The following is a 22,024-nucleotide window of genomic DNA, read 5'->3' as shown; positions in this document are numbered from 1 at the left end:
AGAACAGCTTCCTAAGTAAGGGAATAGATTCAGAACTAAAAGTAATCTAAGAATCATTTTTTTTAATAAGAGTGATAACATTTGCTAGCATTTATATAGTACTTTAATGTATAGGACCTTATTGTTTATACTGTACTTTATATATTTTGAATAGCACTAATATGTCATCTGATTCTCAGAAAACTAAGGCAGAGTAAAGTTACATGATTTGCTCTTGATCACACAGCTTATAAATTATTGCAACATTATTTGAACTCAGTTCTTCTTAACACAAATTCTATCACTTTTTCCAACAAATTTCAAATAGTATGTCCAAATATAGAAAATCGTATGCTAATAAGCCTAAGTTCTAACTCCACAGAAAAAAAAAAATTAAGACATTCTTGATAGGGATCCCCATTTTGAGACATTCTGTCTGCCAAATCTGAATTTTAGAGGCTATTAGATGGCTCTTAGTTACCTGAATTTTTCCTTAAAAACACATTATCTTATACTTTTTCTGGATTATTTATAGTATATTGGATGTATGACTGTGGTTAAGGGCCTGCCAGAGAAGTTCCCAGATCAGAAAATTGAATGATTTAACTAAGTTGATGCATCAACTAGTGGTGGTAAGAGGGCTTTCACCACCTCATTTTGTGGGTATTCCAGGCAGCAAAATTTCACTATGATGCATTTCTTCTCTTTTCATGAAATCTGCTCATAATAGTCAGAAAACATCTGTCTTTGGGAAACATAAATAAAGCCTCATCTCAAGTATAAAATAATGTCTTTATTATCCATTGCCAGCAGTTTGGCTTCTAAAAGAAGTCTCATTTGACCATAAATAGGAAGTCTTTTCAATCTTGAAATGAGAAATGAGGAATTCTGGGTGAGAGGCCACAATTTGCAGGAAAAGAAGAGTCACTGGAGGGAAGAGAGGACAACAACTATGTTCACAGTGGAACTGAGCCATTTAATACTGAGGTGGCAGATCCCAAGTCAGCAGGGGAGATGGAAAGTGAATAAGTATTCATTAAGCATCAGCTATGTACTAAGAGTTTTACAAATATTTTTCCATCTCATCTTCACTACAACCCTAAGAGAGATGATATTACTATCTCCATTTTACAGTAGAATAAATGGAGGCAAAGAGATTAAGCAACTTCTTTAGGGACACATAGCTAGCGAATGAGTGTCTGAAGGTATACTTGAATTCAGGCCTAAAGCTATATTTGAATTCAGATCTTCCTGACTCCAAGCCAAGCACTGTCTCTGTACCACTGTAGCACTTAGCTTCTTCCTTGCTGTGAAAAAGTACCAGGGATAAAAAAATTGAGAGTTTATTTTTTCTCCTCTACAGCCCATGGCAAGAGCCAGAGTTAAAATTAAATGCAAAGACTTGCCCTGGCCTTGACTCAAACAGGGGAAGGTAAGCCCTGCAAGTAAATACAAGCATCTTCATCAAATGGTAGGCAAGATTGTAAGAACCGTCCTGCATATGCTGCATTTCTGAATAATTCTCCAGTCTAACAGGGAGCCCACATGAAATCCATTGACATTAAAAGAAAAATCATATTGGTTGGGGGCTGGGAGTAGGGAAAGAAGGAAAGGGAGATTTACTGATAGCATCTTTGTGGATTGCTCTCTCTAAACTCCAGAGGAGAACTACCTCACCTTCTGCCCCACCCAATAAAACGAGTGGCAAATATAATTACTTCCACTGGCTAATCAATAGTGGATTGCTTCTGGCTTCTGCTTGTTCAATATCAGTGTCTGAGATCACTGAATCTTGATACTTACCTCAAGATGCCAATTTCTGTTTAATGTCAGATAAACCACATTTATCACTCCACTCACTAATGAGATTTTATTGTGTTGTTAATAATATGCATTTTTAAAAAATGTTTTCTCCTAATGTAACTTGAAACATGAGGTTGGAATGTTCATAGTTCCCAGTCATCTGAACTCCCAATAGTCAATTGAACAACCCAAATCAATGTTATATTAAGCAATCTTATAAAGTGATTATGGAAGTTGAGAGACAACTAACTGGTAGACAAGGAGAAAATATTTTTGATTGATTTTTATAAGGGAAAGAATTAAAGAGGAGCCCCTCAGCCATATTATTATAGGTCCATTTGGTGCAACTTCACTGGTCACATTCTCCGGAAAACTCCACTTGCTCCTTGGCCTGAGTTTCTGCCAAGACTACCCAGAATCCACAAGGCAGAATCTGGGTACTGAATGCATAGTCATCTCAGCTCTTGTGCATATGCCAGCAAAACAACAGACTTCAGCAGAAGTATACACCAATAAATTATCTTCATTGGAAACACATTGAGAGAGCCATGCACATGGCCAGAGAATGGGGCTGGTGAGCCTGCCACTTAGAGTTCATCTGTACACATGATAAACCCTGGCTAACTAGCCTGCTTTTCAGAGAAACTGTCTTGATGTCAAATCCCAGGCCAGCAAGCTCTGGGGATTTCAGCATGTAGCACGAAACAAAAACAGCTGCGAGGGAAACTCATATGACTAGGAGAGGTGCCATGGAGTAATTAACAGGCAGAAGTTTTCTTGATCTGGAAAATCACATTTATTTTAATTGCCACACTCTGATATTCCTATAAAGATTTTGGCCCATACCCTTCTTTTTTCCCCTTATTAGATATATCATTTAGCTTTGGAACAATGGAGTCATCAACTCCTTTGTTCCAGGTTTTTTACTGCCCTCAAATGAATGATGAATGACATTTGGTGAGAAAAGATTGTTTATAAATATGTATTGTAATTTGAAAAACTCCATAATACTCTCTTATTTTTTCCTTACATAATTAATTGATCAATTATTTAAATTATTTAATCTATAATAAGGTAAATTTCTTAACTTGAAGGTCTTCCCCATGTATGGAAATTCCATCTGTAGTTCTATAGAACAAATTCACAAAGAAAACATGGCAATATTTTTCTGTGAATCCATATGAAAACATGTTGGGTTCTCATTAGTAGATGATTGTTTTCTCTCCTGCCAGCTACTAGGGGTGAAGGGAAGAAAGAATGGGGAAGAACAGAGGGGAGAGGTTTAAGGCAGTCATGTATATATTATTGCTCAATAGTTTCAATTGTGTCCAACTCTTCATGATCCTATTAGGGATTTTCTTAGCAAAGATACTGTACTGTATTGCTATTTACTTTTAAAGCTCATTTTATATATGAGGAAACTGCGGCATACAGAGTTAAATAACTTGCCCAAGTGTATGAAGCTAGTGTATGAAGACAGATTTGAATTCAGGAAGATGAGTTCCCAACTCCAAGCTCAGGGTTCTATCCACTGCACCATCTAGCTGCCCATATTTATAATATATGTATATTTGTACATATACATATACATGCATATACACATATACAGATGCATATACACATATATGCACACATTTACAAATAAACACATTTGCAATTGTTTGGATATACATATATAAACACAAATCCAAAAATACATGTGTAATACATATGCACATATGTAAATATAGGTGCATGGGTGTGAAAATATACATACTATAACTGTACACATATATAAATATACCTTCAAAGAATAAAAATAATTATCACTCAGGCAATGGAAAGGGACATGATGGGAGTGGGCAGATAGCAATACATTGCAAATGACGAAATATAAGGAAATGGAGTCAAGGATGTTATCCCAGAAACAAATAATCTAAAATGAAAATGAATTGACCCCATAACAAAAGAAAGGAATATCCATAGACTGTTTTTGTACTCCATTGGTATTTATAAGATATCAAAACAAAGTAAGGAAGCTCTCCAGAACTTTGACCCTTGTGGTGAACATGGTCACAAGTGGCGTAAGTTGATAAGGTATGAATGAATTTGCATTCTGCATTATTGTAGGGAATACCTACATGGATAAAATGACATGGCACTGGGTCTTCTGAATACATCTTTCTCATACATAAGATTTATATGCACCCCAACCCACTAGCTATATCTGAAGCTTGTCCATTAATACAAATTCATGGATGGATATGTAGTGTGTATTTCAGAGGGTTCGTGTGTGTGTGTGTGTGTGTGTGCTTCTGTGTACTCAGTTTCAAAGAAATTCCCTTTAACTTTGATCTCCTATAGACTCCTGATATCTGTGTCTATATCTATATGAAGATAATTTAACATTTTCTTTTTTTAAATAGTGTTTTATTTTTCCAAATATATGCAAATATATTTTTCAACATTCAACTATGCAAAATTTTGTTTCAATTTTTTCTCCCTCTTCTCCCTCATTTCCCTCCCCAAGTATGTGAGTAAACATATGCAATTCTTCCAAACATATTTCCATATCGTCATACTAGCCCCTCCCAAAAAAAAAAAACTAGATGAATAGGAAAAAAATACAAGAAAGGAGAAAAACAAGCAAACAAATAACAACAACAAAGATGAAAATACCCTTCTTTGATCCACATTTAGTCTCTATAGTTTTCTCTCTCTGGATGTTCTCTCTCACTTTCCATCACAAATCAACTAGAATTGTCAACAGGCATTTTCTAAGGACTTACTGTATACAAGCAACTATGCAATTTGGCTCAATCATTTCTAGTTTGTTTGTTTTCTTTTTTAATAAGAAAAGAGAAATTTAATGGAAAAGAAATTGGCCAAACTGCTCAGTAATATCAAATGACTAAATGACCAAAGGATTTCCTTAACCCTTCACCCTTCATCCAGTTATCTTGATGTTGTGGAGACAGCTAGAAAATCATCCTGGGGAAAATAGAAGGATAAGGAAACGACAGCATCACGTAATTCTGAAAATAATGCCTGGTATGGAAAATTTGGGAAATAGATGCATGGGTCCTTTGGGGAGAGATTTGCAAGTGGTATCTGTTTTCCCATTACCCTCAATTATGATCAAATATTTAGAGAAGGCTGAATTGAAAATGAATACTTTCTTTCAGAGAGAAATCAAAGGGTGAACAATTCAATTTGGCAGCAAGGTCCCAGCCGCCATTTGGTGGTGGTATGGGACTCCAGCAAAGGGAGCGATCACTACAGGCATAATTTACTTGCGATTAAGAATCTGTCTGAATTCCAGCTACAGGCCAAGTGGCCATTAGCAAAAAACAGCTTTCCCTCTTGCTCATTTGTTTTCCATGTGTGTTTCTGTTCTCATCCAAATCCTGCCCACAAATGTCTCAGTCCTCTTCACGTGGAGACAGCATCAACAGTGAAACTGCTAAAGGAACACAGTGAGCTTTAGGGGATGAAAAAGCAAGCAATCAAACAAAATGCAAGGAGTTCATAATGGGTCTCCAATCATCTAAAAATGAGGCTGTGATTGATTGATGTTATTTGGGGTTGCCTGCAATAAACAGGGTTTGGGGTGGGGGAGGACCTGGAAGGAGGAGGTTCAAAAACAAAACCAGGATTCATGGGCTGGAGCCGATATTCATGTGTAAATTATCCTAAGTGGGGTAACTTAATAGCGAAGTGGGTAGCTTTTAATATTGTGACCATTAAGAAAATAACGTTAATACGAGACACATGCGAACACAGGCATGCGTCCCCTGAGCTCCCCAACCAATATTGGCTCAGCCTCAGGGATCGGGACTGAGAACCTAGGGCTCGGCACAAGCAGTTGGGCTTAGTTTAGAGGTCAGAATCTGCTAATGTAATTTTCCACCTAAAAAGGCGAATCCATGTGTTTCCAATGACATATTTGGAGGTTTGGTTCGTGCCTCTTAGATCACAGAACCATGGTATGTCAGAACTGAAAATGGACCATAGAGCTCAATTAGAGAGAACTGAAACCCAAGGTCATATAGCTAGTTTATTACTAGTAGAACCCAGGAAAGAAGAAAGGTTTTGTTTTGGTTTGTTTTGACCATCCTTGTCAACCCCCACAAAGTAGGCAGCCCATTCCTGCAGCTGACTCACAAGTGCGGTGCATTTAGTAGAAGAACTGAATTCTGCTAATGTCGTGTTTCAAATTGTAAAAGGCCATTATTAGTAATTTGCATTTACTTATTGGAACATTACCCAATAAACCAAAAACACGTGTTAAAACACAATCCATATTAGCAAGGGCAGGAAAAAAAAGATGTTTCTGGGACTTTCAAAAAAAATCATTTCAGGAAAGCAGTTTAAAAAGAGAGTTTCCATTGCAGATAATTAGGGTCTCTCCTTTTTTTTTTTTTTTTTTTCCTGTGACCTTGTATCAGGGCATAGGGTGAACACTAAACTGAACATGGATATTTGAACCCAGTTCTCTCATTATGCCCCCCTTGAACAGTATTCTTCTCTCTGTCCAAAAAGCACCATGCCCCAGGCTCCCCACAAAAGGACATCTCCCTGAATAAGTAGCAGGGATAATTCAGTGGCTCTTAGTTCTCCTTCCCAAGGACCAAAATCTGGGCCAAAAAGTCCTGATTGAACTCCAAAGCCTCACCTGTTCTTACAGCAGTAGATAAACAATAAGGTCAGTAGAGTACTGCCTGGTATGCTAAGTCTTTGCGCCATGTCAGCCTGGAATATATATCCTGGAAGAGTGACTGGAACAGGCGTAAGAGGATCAGGGAGAACAAGGAAAATACTCCTGGTTAATGTCCTTGAATCTATGAAGAAGTAAGGGTGGGTGGGGATGAAGAGGAGTCAGAAGCTATAATGCTTCTCAGACTAAAGGAGACTTCCATCTTTTCCTGAGCTCTGGAAATTTGGATCTAGTAGGCCTAGAATACCTATCACTGATGAACTGCAAAACCTGATCAATACACAAACCCTGTAACTATAATATTAGGTAGTATGCAAAGTAAACACTAGGGATTCAAAATCAAAAGTGAAATAATCCCTGCCCTCCAGGAGTTTCTATTCTATGAAGGATTGAGTTTCCATTCTAGGGGGATTGGATTGGAGGGCAGAGGGAGGAGTGAGACAGAGACAGAGAAATAGAGATAAAAAGAGAGAGACAAGAGATAAGAGAAAAGAGAACAGGGAGCCATAATAATAACTAATACTTATTTAACAATTAAACATTTCCTAGGCATTTTCCACATATCACATTTGCAGCTAGGGGATAGAGGACTAAGTAAGCTTGGAGTCAAAAAGACCTGAGTTCAAATCTAGCTTCAGACACTAGCTGTGTGACCCTGGACAAGCCACAACCCTATTTGCCTCGGTTTCCTTGTCTGTAAAATGAGTTGAAGAAGGAAATGGCAAACTTCTCTAATATCTTTGCCAAGAAAACCCCAAATAGGATCCCAGATTCAGACACAAAATGACTAAACAACAAATAAATCTTGATTCGATCCTATTTTGATCCTATAATTATGGCCCGTGTTACAGATGAGGAAACCAAGATTGAGAAAGTTCCAGTGATTTGCCTGGGTCTACCTGGCTAACTCAAGTTTTCCTGACTCCTAGTCCTATGCTCTATGCAGTGGATAGATAGATACCTGCCTCTACTACAAATAAGTATATAAAAATAGATGCTGGGTAATTTGGGAGGGATCAGTAAAGATCTAATGAAGGAAGAGACATTTGAACTGAATTTTTCAATGAATAAAGAATTCTAAGAGAAGGAGGGAGCACCCTTCAGTCTGTTCTAATCTAGTTAGGAAAATTTATCAACTCAGAAATAAAATTCTTGCAAAAAATAAAATAAAATAAAGGCAATCTTTGCTTTCTCCCTCCCACTCTTCCAGAACCTCACGACAATTTTGGAACGTTCCCCTAGAAACCTTGGGCCAGACACTGGCACATCTTCTTTTCCTTAATTCAGTGGAGACATGCCAACCAGTTTAAAAGCTTTAGCTGCAAATTAAAGGAAGAACTAAGACCACAGCAGAATGATAGGGAGAAACAATTGAATTGCTGAATTAGCAGTGTCACAAGAGTCCTCATACCCACCTAATATGAGGCTCTGTAATGTGGTGAAGGGAGCTTGCAACATCTGCAATCACATCTGGGTTAGAGTCCTGGCTCTCCTAAGTGCTACCTGTGCAACCTCATCTCATCTCTCTCGGCTTGGTTTCCTCACCTCACCTCACTAAATAAGTGGTGTCAAACTCAAATAGAAAAGGGGGACCCTAAACTATATGTAAGGATCCCTGCAGAACGCATATTGATTTAGAAACTACATATTAACATTATCTATGTTTTATTGAATTTTTATTTATTTTGGCAAATTTTTCCCAATTATATTTTAATCTGGTTCCAGGATCTGGCCCTGTATTTGTCAGCTCCAAACTAACTGACCTCTAAGGCCACTTCCATCTTTAAATTCTCTGATTCTACCTCTAGAGACTGAATAATATAATGTATACTATAGTGTATAGTATATATGTGTGGCTTTACATATGTATATATATATATATATATATATATATATACGCTGTCTATAATAAATATTCTATAATTACATGTGTATGCATACATACAATATATGTGTATACATATATGTTCTATAAAATTCTGCAATTATATGTGAATATGCATATTATAGTGTATCATGTACAGTATACAGCATATATGTGTGTTCTATAATAAATATTCTATAACTATACGTGTGTATATACATACTATATTGATAATATATATGTGTTTACATATATATTTTATAATAAATATTCTATATATGTGTATATATGTATAATGTATAGTATATATATATGTTCTATAATAAATATACTTTAATTATATGTTTATATATATATATATATATATATATATATATATATATATATATATATATATATATATATATATATATATATATATATATATATATATATATATATAGTATGTAGTATGGTATAGACAGAGTCCTGGACTTAGAATATGAAAGATCTATGTTTAAATGGTTCTTCCAATATTTAATAACTGTGTGACTCTGAGTAAGTCACCCAACCTTTCTGGGTGCCTATTTTTTTAATCTGTAAAATGAGAAGGGCCTGAATGATCTCTAAGTTTCTTCCAATTAGAAAACTATGTTCCTCTGAATCAGGGTCTGATTCAGAGATTTAGGAACCTGGAATTCTTTCTTGGGGCAGAAACAGCAGATCCTGCCTTAGAGTGAAGTATGCTAAACTCCATCATGTCCTACATTTTGAACAATGCAATGACCAAAGACCAGGACATTTCAAAGGACCAATAAGAGGCCACTCCACCCACCTTCTAACAAAAAGGTGATGGATTCAGAAGGAGAAGAAAACTTTGTATACATATTTGTTACTAGAGCTTTGCTTGAGTTCTTTTTGTGGTGGCAAAGAATTAGAAATGGAGGGAATGCCCATTATTAGAGAATGCCTGAACAAGTTGTGGTAAATGAATGGAACGGTTTACTATTGTGCTGTAAGAAATGACAATTTCAGGAAAACCTAGAAAAGATTAACATGAACTGAAGTGAGCAGAAGGGAAGGGAAAAGGAAGTGAGCAGAACCAGGAAAATATTGTACACGACGAAGTATTGTAAATGACATAGCTAATTCTTAGCAAAACTATCATCCAACACAATCCCAAAGGACTTGTGGTGAAAAATGTTTTCCCCCTCCAGAGAAAGAACTAATATTGTCTGAATACAGACTGGAGCTTTCTATTTTTCTCTTCCTTCCTTCCTTCCTTCCTCCTTTGTTATTTCTTTCTATCTTTTGAGACTTCTTGTACAAAACTACTAATATGGAAATGTTTTACATGATTGCACATATATAATCTTTATCATAACACAGTGCCTACTTCATCAAAAATTGTTTGTTGATTGATTGATTTCCCATTTCCTTAAATGTATAGTAATAGCACAGGATGTCCATCCATGATAAGAAAAGGGATACTTCAGTATAGAACCCTGCCAAGAGCACTTATACCTATGGATGGGAATCTAAGAAACAATTCTGACTTCTCCCCTAGATAGTTTCTGCCCCAGTGATTCTGAAATCATTCATGTACCTCTCAGGTCTGCTTTCACCTTCTACTCTTTGGTCTCTTTTTTCCCTTTGAAATCCTCTGGTCCTACTTCCAGGCATATGTTTCACTTGAGATATCTTTCTCCTGTTGCTGTATGTAAATTTGAGGATTCTTTTACAAGGCATCGGGCCCTCCCATTTCTCTTGTGTTTCCACTTTCTGACAACTCTATGACATCAGAGAAAGGCCACACTATAGACAAAGCTCTCTCGTTTACATTAATCCCTGCTCTGGCCTAGGACACTGGGAGTTATAAAAGAATCTTAGAATATTGGAACTAGAAAGAAGCTTCAGGATCAAGTAACTACCTCCTTAATTTTATAGAGAATTATAGAATGATCATGAATATTTTTAATTAATGCTTTAAAAAATCCAAGACCATCATATAATTATATAGGTCAAGAGAAACTTCTCTTGAAATCATAATTTTTTTAAACCAAACTAATCACATGCAGAGGTCTTTAATATTTTTTGTCTTGGGTAGTGTGGTGAAATGTCTGGACTCCTCAGAATATTTTTTAAGGCATAAGCAAAATACAAAATACAAAAGGAAAGTGATTATATTGAAATGAATATGAAATTTTTTCCTATTCAAATTCATTGATCCTTGGAAACCTATTCACATCCTTTTTGAGTAATTTGTGTATCTCAAATTATAAATCCCTGGAATTGGGAGTTAGTTCTTAGTGAGGAATTTGTCCCTCCAGTTAAATCAGCATCTTCTCACAACTTAAGAGTTTTAGAAAGTTTTTTGGCATATCCAAAGGTTTGATGATATTTTTCAGGAGTCATGAAGTCAGATAAATAGAAATTAAACCCACATATTCTCGATTTCCAAGTCAGTTGTCTCTTACACTGCTGTCTCTAAAAGCACAAAGAAAAATAGACAAAATAAATCAACATATTTTCCACATTTTACAACCTTATTCTTTACCTACAATCTGTCTACTCTCTCTGTACCAAGAAATGGGAGGGAAGTTCTACCATTTCTCTTTTAAAGTCTAAGCTGTATCATTTGGATTGATCAGAATTCTAATGTCTTAAAGTGTTATTTTCTGTTATTATTATTCTAGCAATAGTGAAGTAATTTCCCCCCTTCCTGGGAGAAGGAACTTTAGAATGACATTCTCTTCACCATACCCTCCTAACTCCAGCTTCAAAGCAGCCAGGTGGTAAAGTACAAAAGGCACTGATCCTGGAGTCAGAAAAATATTAGTTTAAATCCAGCCCTAGACATCTACTCACTGTGTCTCACTTCATCTGTTGTTGTTGCTTTCAGTTACATCTGATTCTTCATGATGCCATTTGGGGTTTTCATGGCTTATACTAGAGTGGTTTGCTATTTCCCTCTCTAGTTCATTTTATAAATGGGGTAACTCATGCAAATGGGATAAAATGACTTGTCCAAGGCCACACAGCTAGAAAGTGTTTGAAGCTAGAGATCTCAACTGATGAAGATGAATCTTCCGGACTCCAGGTTTGATAGTCTATCTATTATGCCGCCTAGCTGTCTCTGTTCATCTGTAAAATGGGGATAATAAAAATGAGAATAATAATAGTACCTACCTCCTAGGGTTGTGGTGAGGATCAGATGAGATAATAACTGTAAAGTGCTCAGCTTAGTGCCTGGCACATAGGAAACACCACATAAATATTAACTTTATTATCCTTATACATTTATTTTTACATTTACATTTATATTATTGTTATTTTAGAGATGAGATAACTGAGCATTACTGAGTTGGCAAAAATTATAAAATAAAAACAGTGTTTGGATTTTAACCCATAACCTCTGCCTCAAAAACTAATGTTCTTTGGAAAACCAACTTGTCTAAGAGTCATGTAACTCAATTAGTGGCAAACCCAAGACAAGAACTCACTTCTGCTGCTTACTACTCATGTATCTTTGGCCAAGTTACCTTTTAGGGACTCTTCCCCCATCTGTAAAAAATGAGGGGGTTAGAGTAAATGGCTTCTGAGTTCCCTTATAGCTCTGGATCTCTGGATGCCTGGTTCAAAGTATTACTCTTTTCTTTTCCCCGAAAAGGGCAGAATGACAAATTCCAGGAAGGGAGGGGCAGATTTTAGAGGGGCTGGGGAGGAGGGAGTTTAGAAGGAAATATTCCCCTAAATGGAGCAGATTCTGCACAAAATATTTGTTGGTCCTTTTCCCCTCAGTCATATATTTCCTCAGATTTTATGGTTACCATCAATCTCTGCTGTAGTCACTGTAGATTTAGAATAACAGTGTCAAGGGATTTTTTTTTCCTCTTTGGCAAAGAGGGACTAAAATCTGGTTTTTAGTGCTATTCCCTGAATGGAAGTTGTAGTGCTTTTTTTTTTTTTTTTTTTTTTTTTTTTTTTTTTTTTTTTTTTTTTTTTTTTGTACTTATTTCTATGTTGTTGTTGTTTTTTAACAGACTCTAAGTCTTTCTTGTCTGAATGTTCATCCTTTCTGCCCAATTAGGCTGGAAGCTTCCTGAAGGGTTGAGGGGGCCATAATTCCTGGCACCCATTCTGGTATTGGGTTTTGCATGCAGCACCTGGTGCCCACTGATATGTGTTCAGATTTTTTTCCCCAGATTTTCCAGTTTCAGAAACTTATACAACAGAAGTAGACATCCAGACATTTAAAGGGGACACCTGGTTCTGGGCAGCAGCCAAGAATCTCATTCCATCTCCCTGACATGAGGCAAATGTGGTACTTATACTAAACTTGCCTGATTTAAAAAAAAATTAGAAATAGAACTCATGCTGAGGCAGTCGTAATTGAAAGAAGAAAAAAAAAGCATAAAATTATTTTTAGGTCTTTAACCAATGTATTATACGGTACTACTAGCCTTCCTTTCATGAATAGAAAGACCATAGAAATTAGGGAGAATTTTGTTGGTGTAATGGTTGTCATCTCTAGAGTGGAGGAGGGCTAAAGAAAAAGAGAAAAAGAGGAAAAAAAGACAAATTTACCTGATAATTTTATTATACATTTAAAAGGGAAAATAAGTTATACATAATAGATTTGCATATTATATATATATATATATATATACAGATTTCATATATAATATTTTTATTATGATATGTTATGGAAATGCTTATTTTATTCCATAAATTAAAAATAAAAAAATAGATCTAAGGGAGAAAATATCCCTCTATTCCAACTTACTCATTTTACAGAAGTATAAAAGTATTATGATTTATTCAAGGTCAGTCAAGTAGCATGCCTTCACTCGGAGATCGCCTTCCATTTACACTATATAGATAGATAGATAGATAGTAGATTATGTGTATATACTATATATATGTATGCCATATGTATATAGTTATTAGAATTATATATATATACATATTACATATGTGCTTTTTTGTATATAATTATTGGGGCACATAGGAGAGCATTTTAGAATTAGAGTTAGTAAGACTGGAATTCAGACACTTACTAGCTGTATGACCCTGGGCAAGTCACTTACCCCTGTTTGCTTCAGTTTCCTCATCTGTAAAATGAGCTGGGAAAGAAAATAGAAAACTACTCCAGGATCTCTGCCAAGAAAACCCCAAATGGGGTCACAGAGAGTCAGACACGACTGAAATGACTGAACAGCAACAACAACAACAACAGACTCATATTGGACGACACATATATAATTATATTATATTAGAATGACAACATGAGGTCCTTCAGGGAAGGTCATGGGTTTTTGCCTTTTTTTCCTGATTCCAGAGTTCAAATGAAAATGCCAGTGTCTGTCTCCCCTCCAGCCTCCAACAGTGAGCGGATTGGGGGGAAGACTGAAAGATTATACCAAAGGTCTTCTCCAGGTCCTGGGTTCAAATCTCACCTCTAATGTTTAGTATTTATGTGCCTTGGTGACTATGGGCCTCACCCCTATAGGCTGTCCCAGTTTCCTCTCCTATAAAAGAAGCATTTTGGACACATGGACACTAAATTTAGGACACTAAATGAATTTAGAAGTTTCTTTCAGCTCTATATCTATGATCTCACAAACACACACACACACACACACACACACACACACACACACACACACACACAATCAAACCATGGGCAATGAGATTTATGGCTACAAAAGGCTTCTCTTTGGACAGGAACCAGCCTTAGATCACACTCCAGCCCTCTAAGTTTAAATCCTCCTGGCAGGGATGGCCTGTGCTTTACAAGCTTTCTCCCTCTCTCCATTTTATTAACCAGAAGGCCAAGGTGGTTTACGGTACCAGTTACAGGCTGGTAGTATCTGAGAGTAAAGCCCTTCCTCCTCGAACATACCTGAAGGCCATGCCAAGCCTGCCAGATGGGCTGTAAAACCTTTGCAACAGCTGCATTCACAGCAAAGCCTACTACTGAAGTTGTAAGACCATTTTATTGCAAATATTGTCAAATGGAGCTTTTTAAGACTAAAAACAAAATGTTTTTAAGTACCCACAAAATCAGTATCTGACTTACAAATGCTACTTCCTAGGCCCAACTCTGAAGGAATATAGCTTCTTCCCTGGTTTCCTGAAACCAGGATCTTAGCCCATATAAAATATGAAAAGCCAGAATCTGATGGATAGGAGTAGTTCATATTTTGGAGGCAAGGGGATCAAAGAGAAAGATAGGTAGTTCCAGTGGGACACAGAGGGACTACTGACTCAATCAACCTATAAGCATTTATTAAGTGTGCCGGGCCCAGTTCTCCAAAAATGAAAGAGATCTAGTCCTACCTCAAGGGGCTTTTCTAATTCTAATTTCTAAAACAGGTAACAACAGACCACACAAGCCCCAAGACCAGATTCTAACCCCATCTGCAGCCACTAACAAGGGTACTCACCCTGAATTCTATTTTCCATTAATGCTCAAATGAAGCAACAAACTTTAATTAAACATCAACTGAGTGGCAGAACTTTGTTACAGATTCTGGGGAAACATAGACAAGAGTGGGACTATGATAGTAAGATTTTCGAATGGAAGGAGATCTTAGATCATCAAGCCATCAAGGTATATGGAGCACTGGACTTGGAGTACTGAGTTCCAACTCAGATTTAGATACTTAACTTGCTGTCACTTATCCTTTTTCAGTCCTTTTCCTCATCTATAAAAATAGGAATAATAATAGCACCTATCTCTCAGGGAGGGTGTGAGACTCAAATGAGGAATTTGCAAAAGTGTTTTGTAAACTTTAGAACATTAAGTAAATGCCAGCTATTATTATAAGATCAGCCAATTGATGAAGAAACTGATGCCCATAGAGATAAAACTGTTTGTCTATCCAGGCAGAAAATAATAGGTGAGATTTGAACACAGGTTGTCTAATTAGAATGCCAGAATTCTTTTTACTGTGTCATGCTATCTCTCTGTTTTTTTTTTTTTTTTTTTACAATGCAAAATAGGATTTTTCCTCCTTCATTATGACTGGTATCAATTATTTATGACTTTCAATTTTTTTTTTTTAGCTCCCACAATGCCTCAGGAGGCATTCATTATAGGAGACTCCTGAATTAACAAAAGCAAGAACCTCTATTGGATTGACAATTTGTTGTGCTCAGCTGCTGCTAAGCTCAGGTAAAGAATCTAGGTACATTAAGAGGATGTCTTAATCAATGTGATCTTGTTGGGGGAGAGCAGAATCAAATCGCAAAATGTTGAAGCAGGGAGGGACCTTCAGGATCACCTAATCAAAAGATCCTGGAATCTTAGACCTCAGAGACCATTAGCTCTAACCAGGAATTCTTTCTCCAACATTCCCTTTTCCAACTTTCACTTAAAGATGATTCCTTACCATTATCTCCCCAACCATTGCACCCTGAGACCAGAGATGATACCCTAAGAGACAATGCTTTTCACTCTGAGACATCTCCTCTCTCTTCTCCCCCTGGGTCCCTTTGTTCTAATGGCCTTGTACACACACACACACACACACACACACACACACACACACACACACCCATAACTAGATTTCATCTGATTCTCATAATAACCCTGTGAGATTGGTAGCATAAATAGACATTCACTTTCATTTTACTGCTGAAGAAACTGAGGCTGAAGGAGGTGAAATACCTCACCCGAGTGACTTTGCTAGTGACTTGAACCCAGGCCCTCTGTCAGCCTCCAAAAGTCTAAGTTTTTCCATTCACAGCATGCCATAAACACAGGGGTTGGAAGAGAGTATATGGAGAAACAATATGGGTAAAGTTAAGTGAGAATGGAAGTGGGATAGTATCAGTGTATTTGCTTGGAGACAGAAGGAACCCCCAAAGTGACATAGCTCAAGAGGAACAATGAAAAGAAGGAAAACCTTTCTTGTGGAAATCTCATTCAAGTGGACCAGTTAGATCCTCTTATCTCTATCTTCACAACAGCCCAAAAAATCCTTGAAGTCATTAAAAAATAAATTGGCAAAAATAATGAGCCATGTGTCTACATTTTTTGAAAACTTCCAAACTGGTTTATACTAGTATCCCCCAGATACATGCTGAGTCATTGGACTAGCAAACTAGGAACAGTTTCTCTTACCCTGAAGAAACTTACTTGTAAGCACTTGAATTACAAAGTTAAAGGCTTTAGTGGAAAAGGAATCCCAGAGATATCAATGAATCCAATCTCCTTATTTTTTAGAAATGTCAGCTGAGGGTCAGAAAGGGTAAGTAGCTGGGCAAACATCACACAACTAGTGTCAGGTAGGATCTGTACCTCCTGATTTCCAGTAGAATGCATTTTATAGCACATTTACATCAGAGAAGCACATACTTTGGAACCACAAAATGCAAAGACATATACTGGCATGTCCCCTATACATGTCAAGAAAGAAAGACACTTCCTAAAGCTATTCTCCTCTCATAGCAATATTTGCAGATGTGTACAGAGAAACATACACAAGCCTCCTGCACCATTTCCCCAATTATTCTGCTGCATTCACTGTATATATTTTAACCGCTCCTTCTTCCTGAGAATCTATCCTCTGCTTAGCTGACAAATTCATATTCCTATAAAATAGTTCTGTCTCCATCACTCTACTGCTCAAGATGTTTCAGTGGTTCCCTGTTGCCTCTACAAATTCTTATGTTTAGGACTTCATAACATGATTCCAAAATTAACTTTCTAGATTGATTTCACATTATTTTCTTTAATGCATTAACCTAATTATCAATTGCTAATTATTCTGTGTTCTAGCCTAATTGCTATTCTCTGTATGCAACATCACATGATTTTCACAAGTTTTTCTCAAACTGTTTCCAATTCTTAGAATGTTTTCCCTCCTCATTTCCACCTGATCTTCCTTCAGCACTGTGTACAAGTTCTTCTCTCTACAGGAAATCTTTCTTGATCCTACCAGTTGCCAGAACTTCCCTAAATATTATTTTGTATCTATTTCATACATATCTATTTGTGTTGAGGAAACTGAGGCAAACAGAATTATGTGGTTTGCCCAGGGTCACACAGCTAATAAATGTCTGAGTCTGGATCTGAACTCAGGAGGATGAGGCTTCTTGACTCTAGGCTGGGCACTCTATACTCAAGCTATTTCCTTTTACTAGAATGTTAAGTCTAAGGCAAGGATTTTTTTTTTTTTACCTTTGTATTCCCAGGACTGAACTCAGGGCCTGGCACATTTTAAAAATTGTTTTAACATATGGGGGGGAGGATAAAAATTTTAGTATATATAATGGCTATGTATCCACACATGTATATATATATATATATATATATATATATATATATATATATATATATATATATATATATATATATATATATATTCAATAGATAGGATCTTTGATCTTTGCAGAGAAGTATAATATAACTGATAAGAGTACCTGACTTGAATTCAGGAGAGACCTGGATTCAAACCTTGTTTCACATTCTTAGTCATGTATAACCCTGAGCAAGAGTTACCTTCCCCAACCTTAGTTCCCTCAGCTGTAAAATTAATTAATTAATTATTTAAAAAAAAAAAAAAAAAAAAAAGTCTTGGACTAGATGACCTATGAGGTCACTTCTAGTTCTAAATTTATGCTCTTAGTCTTAACTGGAAGGGATCTCAGAGGTCACAGCATCCTTTCATTTGAGAGCCATAAAAGGCAAGAGATAGGCCCAGGTTACACAGGAAGAATATGGCAAAACTAGGTTTAAATATAGTCTCCTCATGAGAAATCTTATGCTCCTTCCATTGCACCAATGCAAACTTGCTGAAATGAATTAACATCAAAAATTCTAAGACTGTATAAAGATGAAGTCAGAGGATTGGAATAAGGTAGAGGGAAGAGTAAAAAAAAATAAACCTAAATTAGCTTTGTTATTCTCCCTCCATCATTTGTAGAAAGTACTTAACATTCAAAACAAATCCTTTTTAACCTTTTACCCAACTTAGCTTTCTCAACTTCAAAACCCCCTTCCTTATCCAAGGTCTGGGTTCCTTCAGGGCACAGGCTGTAAATGTTTGACTTTGATTTGAGATACATGACAATAAATTAGAGGACATTTATCAAAGCTGCTTTTTGCATAAATTACTGTGTTATACAGATACACTTAGCAGGATCCTGCTTCTTTGATGTTGGAAGCAAAGATTTATGTTCGATGGAATTTTTATTTATCTGCCCTGTTCACCTCGACAAGAGCTGGACATATTCCTCAATTAGTTCCATACTTCTCGAAATGACACATGTATCTCTCACAACTTAGGTCCAGGAAACAAAGACATTTAAATTCAATTCAAGTGGCCTTTCCCAGCCAAGAAGAAACTCAACTGTTGTATTAGCCAAGGTTTTGAAATCTCCCCTCCCACCCCCTCCCAAGGCATTTGAAAAGCTATTTAAATAAACTCATTTTGGACTTCACCACCAAGGCAAGATCCCATTTTTTGGAGAAAGTTATGTTCTCTACCCATAAAGATGTAGACACAGCCAACAGTCGAGTTTGAGCAAGTTAAGAGTAATCATTTCTACTCCTCAACTGATCTAAGTAGAAATTTAAGTAGAAATAACATTTAGGGAATGTAAAGTTAGTAGAATACACTGGACCACAAGCAGGCTAAAAAAGTAAACCATACTACACAGAAATGCATCAAATGAATCAAGCAGAGAGTGCATGGAATTTGGGTTGAAATTCCAATTCTGCTAGGTGGTACAATGGCTAGTGCTCTGGGTCTAGAGTCAGGAAGATCTGAGTTCAAATTGAATCTCCAGACACTTTTTAGCTATATCACTTTTTCAGAAAGTCACTTTCGGTTCACCTCAATTTCCTCAACTATAAAATGGGCATAATAATAGCATCTATCTGCAAAGATTGTTGTGAAGAAAAAATATTTGTAAAAAGCTTAGCCCAATGCTTGACACAGATTAGGCATTATATAAAAACCAAATGCCACTATCATCATTATTACCACTTTTTTTGTTACTTTCACTTCTCTCTGGATCCCATTTTTCTTATTTGAAAAACAAGGGAGAATGGAAGACAGTATATCCTTTCAACTCTAAATCTCTGAGATGATGAAATCGTGCTTGACAAATCTTTGTGGATGACTGCTAGCTATCTTTCATTTCCTCTATGTTTCTAGGTTTGGCTTACCTGTTGCCTCTTAGACCTACAACTTATTTTTACACTGACCAATCCTATCTGTCTCCACGCCAAGTATCTCACTCCCTACTATTACTCTTCTGTTTTTTGAAATGGCTCTCCTTTCCATAGAAAATATATTTATAATTTTAATCACAGAAAAGAGCTGGTGAAAGATTATAGATGCAGAATGGTGAATATATTGTCAGACATGATCAATGCATTGATAAATTTTGCTGAATGTTTTTTCCTTTAAAAAAAACTATCACAAGGGATGGCTTAGTGGATAAGAGGGGAATATTCAGAAACAAATGTGGCATATGAATAAAAAGAATCAATAAAAAATAGAAAAAATTAAAGGAAAGGTAGAAAGAAAGTTTTCTTCCTCTTCAAACATTTTTAGTCTCCCTTATGGAAAAATTTCTCTTTGTTTAATCTTTGTGTGCTAATCCTATTCTTTCAACTAGACTCCATAGTCTATAAAAGCCAAAATTTATTTTATTCTTATTAGTTTTTTAATTCTAGCACCTAGGACAGGTTCTTAAACATAGTAGGTACTCAGTATTGTTGAATAAATGAATGAAATGAACTTTAACAAATATTTATTAAGTACCTGTCTTCAGAGTACAGAGCAGAAACACAGCTTACATCACAGTTTGAAGTTTTATGTAATTATCTTATCCTTTTAACAAGGTAAAACATAGATTGAAGAGATGTTAAAAATAAAACTGAGATTTGGTTATTACTAAACATAGGGAGTAGAAGGCAAGACTCTAATCAATTAAGTAATCAACATATATTTCCTGAGTTAAACTGTGAGTTCCTTAAGATCAGGGACTGTTTGATTTTGGCCTTTCTTTGTATCCACAGCATTTAGCACAGTTCTAGGCATATAGCAGGTGCTTAATAAATGCTAGTTGATTGATTTATTGATAATTATATTAGCTTCTCAGTATGCAAACAGTATCTAAACTCCTTAAGAGCTCAAGAGCTGTTTCATTTTTGTCTTCATCTCCCTAGCACATAATAAGAGCTTAATCAATGTTTGAATTGAACTCATAGAAGCAGTTGGTGGTACAGTAGAGAGAGCTCTGGACTTGAAATCAGGAGGATTTGAGTTCAAATCCAGACTCAGTCATTTAAACCCTGTTTGCCTCAGTTTCCTCATCTGTAAAATGAGCTAGAGAAGAAAATGGAAAGCTGCAAGATCTTTACCAAATGGGGTCATGAAGAGTTTGAAAAGACTGAACAATAATATCAATATTTGTAAGAGTAAGTAGATCAAAAGCATTCAGAGCTGGAAAAAAAAAGAATTGTGAGAAAGTGATCCTAGTCATGATTTTCCTACCATGAGGGGCAAGAGATGGTGCTTTTGATAAACAAATACTCTTGGAACTGAGAACATAAGTGATTCTGAGAAGTCATTTGATATAAAATTATACGGGATTTGAGGTCACCATAAGCAGTTTGTGGATCATTCTTGGTTTTCCTTTTGTTTGTTTTTCTTTGTTTTAATCAAACCTGCCTTTGATTTTTTAAAAATTAACTTGGGAATTATGAGATGGAAATCACAGAATCAGAATCTCAGAATTGGATGGGTACTTAAAAGCTATCTCTCCCAAACTTTTCTGACCAAGAATCCATTCTATAACAAATAACCTTTGCTTAAAACCTTTTAGTGGGAGGAATTCCATTACCTCCAAAGCAGCCTTTCCTATGACCAGACAGACCTTCTGGTTAAAAAGTTTCCTTTCCATTTAGCTTCAATCTGTCACTCTGATTTTCAGAATTGTGATTACTAACTCTGAAGTTAAGATGGTAAGGTAAGTCAGGATGATGTTCCTCTAGTAATAAATAAAATCTTGGGCAACTACCTTAACCCAAATGCAAAATCCAGGCCTGAGTACTGCTGATAATTGAAGAACTAAGGTTGATCCACAGGGCTCTTTGTATCAAAATGTTTTCCTCAGAGTTGTAACCCTCAGAATTATCTTCTATTTACATCTTGACCTAGTTACTCAATGGCATGAATTCAATGCATAGATGACAAGAGATTTCCATATCTGGGATGGAATGGGAAATATGGAGCTACAATCTTCAACCATTCAGCCTCAGAGCATCCATCTCTTTCTGAGAAGAAGGGAATTCCTTATTATGAAGAAGGTGAGTTTTGGGCGAAAATCCCATAATTCCTTTTCTTTTTACTAAAAGAAAGGTTTGCTTAAAACAAAATAAAACAAAACAAACAAAGAAAAACCAAGAATAATTCACAAACAATGAGAGAACCACTGAGTTTGGAGTGAGAGGACCTGAATTCATAATACACCTCTGATACTTACCCTGTGTGATTTGTGTAAATGACTTATTCTCCTGGGACATCATTTGTCTATTTGTAAGATGAGGACTTTGAACTGGATCTGAGATCCCTTTCAGTCCTAAATCTATGATCCAACACAGCAAAACTTACCTTCTGAGCCAATTTAATTCAACATGAATTAGGGAGAAGCATGAGCCTTGGTGCTAAGCAGACCCA

General features: G+C 36.2%; 1 long non-coding RNA gene across 1 annotated transcript in view; it reads left to right on the top strand.

Annotated features, from left to right (window-relative positions):
• LOC141553637 (uncharacterized) overlaps window positions 1–21,764 on the top strand; it is a 31,756-nt gene extending 9,992 nt beyond the window's left edge. The window contains exons 2-3 of the long non-coding RNA XR_012485562.1: window positions 15,393–15,501; window positions 21,506–21,764. This is a non-coding gene — a long non-coding RNA (uncharacterized LOC141553637). The remainder of the gene's footprint in view (window positions 1–15,392; window positions 15,502–21,505) is intronic.
• Window positions 21,765–22,024: the final 260 nt, after the last annotated feature.

This window comes from Sminthopsis crassicaudata, chromosome 2, assembly GCF_048593235.1.
Source record: "Sminthopsis crassicaudata isolate SCR6 chromosome 2, ASM4859323v1, whole genome shotgun sequence".
NCBI lineage: Eukaryota > Metazoa > Chordata > Mammalia > Dasyuromorphia > Dasyuridae > Sminthopsis > Sminthopsis crassicaudata.
Note: the sequence above shows the minus strand (reverse complement) of the source record. Positions and strands in the feature narration are given on the sequence as shown.